The sequence below is a fragment of the Medicago sativa genome, chromosome 4, assembly GCF_051527215.1.
Source record: "Medicago sativa cultivar Bolivia chromosome 4, Bolivia_mono, whole genome shotgun sequence".
Classification (NCBI taxonomy): domain Eukaryota; kingdom Viridiplantae; phylum Streptophyta; class Magnoliopsida; order Fabales; family Fabaceae; genus Medicago; species Medicago sativa.
Window position 1 is genome coordinate 34,111,419 of NC_140752.1, and position 2,782 is coordinate 34,114,200.

General features: G+C 31.0%; 1 long non-coding RNA gene across 1 annotated transcript; it reads right to left on the minus strand.

Moving 5' to 3' along the window:
• Positions 1-1,014: 1,014 nt before the first annotated feature.
• On the minus strand, positions 1,015-1,572 carry LOC146928944 (uncharacterized). The gene is made up of 2 exons (XR_015008226.1): positions 1,444-1,572; positions 1,015-1,325 (listed from the first exon to the last, which is right to left on the minus strand). It is a non-coding gene; the product is annotated as an uncharacterized LOC146928944 (long non-coding RNA).
• Positions 1,573-2,782: the final 1,210 nt, after the last annotated feature.

Consider the following 2,782-nt stretch of genomic DNA (forward strand, 5'->3'; position numbering starts at 1 on the left):
TGTTATCAACGCGTTATGGTATGGAGAGGGAGTGTGTGAACGAGGGGGGAATTGATGGGTCTGTTTGTTGGTAGAAGTTGGTGCATATACATAATGGTGTTGATTTAGAGGTGGTGAACTGGTTTGAAGAGTATTTATTGAGAAAGGTTGGCAATTGCACATATATTTTTTTTCTGGTCGTATCCGTGGTTAGGGGAGAATACTATATGTGAGCGGTTTAGGAGGCTGTATGATTTGTCTGTTCATAGGTGGAGAACGGTGGTAGAGATTTTTACTTCTTAATGTGACTTTGCAAGTTAATATTGATGATCAACGTCGTTAACAGTTAGACCAAGTTGATTGATACACAGTTCGTGGTGTGTACCATTTTCTCACAACTAAGGAATCACACTGTTTTACTGCAGCTTCGGAATTCATCTGGCATAAATATGTCCGCTTGAAGGTTTTATTATTTGCTTGGCGTGAGTGGGTGTTTTAATGTTGAAACAACAAATCCTTTGTTTCTAATTTGTAATATTTTCAGTTCTCTTTGACACCTTGTGCGTAATTGGTTAGATTTTTCCTCGATTGATCCCTGTGAAATTTTAGACCATTTTCTTCAGTTTTCTCACTCAGCAGGTGTTTCTAAAGCTTGATGATCCTAAATGCATTTAGTTTGGTTCTCTCGTGCTTGAGTTCTATGGAATGAAAGGAACAACATAATTTTTAATAATACGGAAAAAACAATCCCTAAGCTTCTGGATAAAATCAAGCTGCTTTTTTTTTGTGGTTGAAGGCAAAATATGCTTATTTTGGGTTATGTTATCGAAGTTGGTGGCTTTGTCCTCTTGTTTGTTTTGACGTTTGTCAATTTCTTTCTTTTCCGTCGTTCTTTTGGATTGTTATTGTTGTAAACTTTGATGTTTTTCTCGGACACGTCTTGTGCTAGGGAGAATGCTTTTGGGGTGTTAATATATTCTATTTTGTCTTGTTAAAAAAAAATGCTCATTGAATATTAAAACTAAAACATATATATAAAAGCAAAATGGTAGAATTAAATTATAACAAATTTATATAATTAAAATACAAACACACACCACACACTAGAATATAACATAAATAGTATCGCTTAAATTTGTCAAAAACAATAAATAAATAGTATCACTTAATATACATTGTTTTATTGAGAATTCCATATTTTTCAACGACAGATCATAAATAGTGGTGGCAACGTGGATCGTCTTGGCTCAATCGACTCACAGCATAAGTCACTCTTCCCCTCTTACATGGAGGTCGTTTATTTTCTTGACCAAGGAATCTTTTATTCAGGCCCATTTCATCTGTACCTATAAAATAATTAAATTATAAAATACAAGGAAGCTTAATTATATAATTCATTCTCCATAATTGTCTAAATGAAAATAATTAAAAAATTGATATTTATATTCGATGAAGTTCACTTACCTGAGTAGAATTCAGAAACATTAGGAATGTTCCTTGCTAATGGTTTGGTAGAGAAACTCAACACACAAAGAAAGAGAACCCCCCAAATCAGGAAGAACCTCTTTGAAGACATTATTCTTGCTACAACATATGTTCAACACATGTTGTAATTTATAATCGAAAATTAGTGGTGGTGGTTGCTTAATTACTTTTAAAATATTTTTTTTAGTTTGATTTTGGTGCTACTTTTGACTTTGTTAGGTTGTGTCCTACTTGGATGTTTCCTCGTAAACCAAGTCAATTCAATGAATGACAAAGACAATGTTGTCAAAATCTCATATTTTAGTCATTAGTCAAATGATCTGACATGTTTTTAGGCAATGTATCATTAATCACTTGTTTTAGGATTGTAATTACTTCAGCAACATTTGACAACATGTTTGTTATTGGATTTGTTTTTCTTTGGTTTATTATTCAAGTATTTTCGACCATTTTATTCAGTTTTGACTATTTCACTGACGATTCAAAAGTTCAACCATCTATTATTTTTGTAATTTGGTTTTCATGTTTTGGGTAATATGGAAAGAGCGGAATACTAGAATATATGGTAAAAAGGAAGACTCTATTCATCATTTATTGGATAAAGTCAAGTTACTATCCTACCGGTGGCTGAAGACAGTTAATTTAGCTTTTGATTATCATGGTTGGTGGCTTAACCCCGTTCTCTTGTTTGGACATTGTCAAACAACTCTTAACTCTTTCCTTTTTTTCGTTTTTTGATTCCCTTAGAGGGTGTTTGGATGGGGGAATGTTTTGAGGTAAAATACTGTTTTGAGGGAATTCAAATACTTTTAGGTGAATTACATTGTCTGGATAATAATATGAAGAATTTTCAAAATGATAGAAATTTATGAAGTATTTTGTTTAAATTAAATTTAGAGAATTTCAAATGATACTTAAAAGCTAAGAATTTTAAATTTAGTCATTGTTATAATTTTTTTCATTTTGCATTTTGGTCCTTAAATTTTTCAAAATTTTCAAATTGACCCCTATAAATTTCAAAAAATTGCAAATTGATCCCTCAAATTTTCTGAAAATTATAAATTGACCCCTCAATTTTTTTGAAATTTACCAATTGGCGCTTAATTTCAATTTTCAAATTTGACAAAAAAAAATTTTAATTTATAAAAGATGCCCAAAAATGATGACAATTAAATTTTTTTATTACTCCATCCAAACAAAAGAATTGAGAAATGAAAGTAATTTAATTGAATCATTTAAATTCCCTAAAATTCTAAATTCTCTAAAATTTCCAAATTACCTCATTCAAACACACTCTTAGTTAGCATTTGTAAGACTT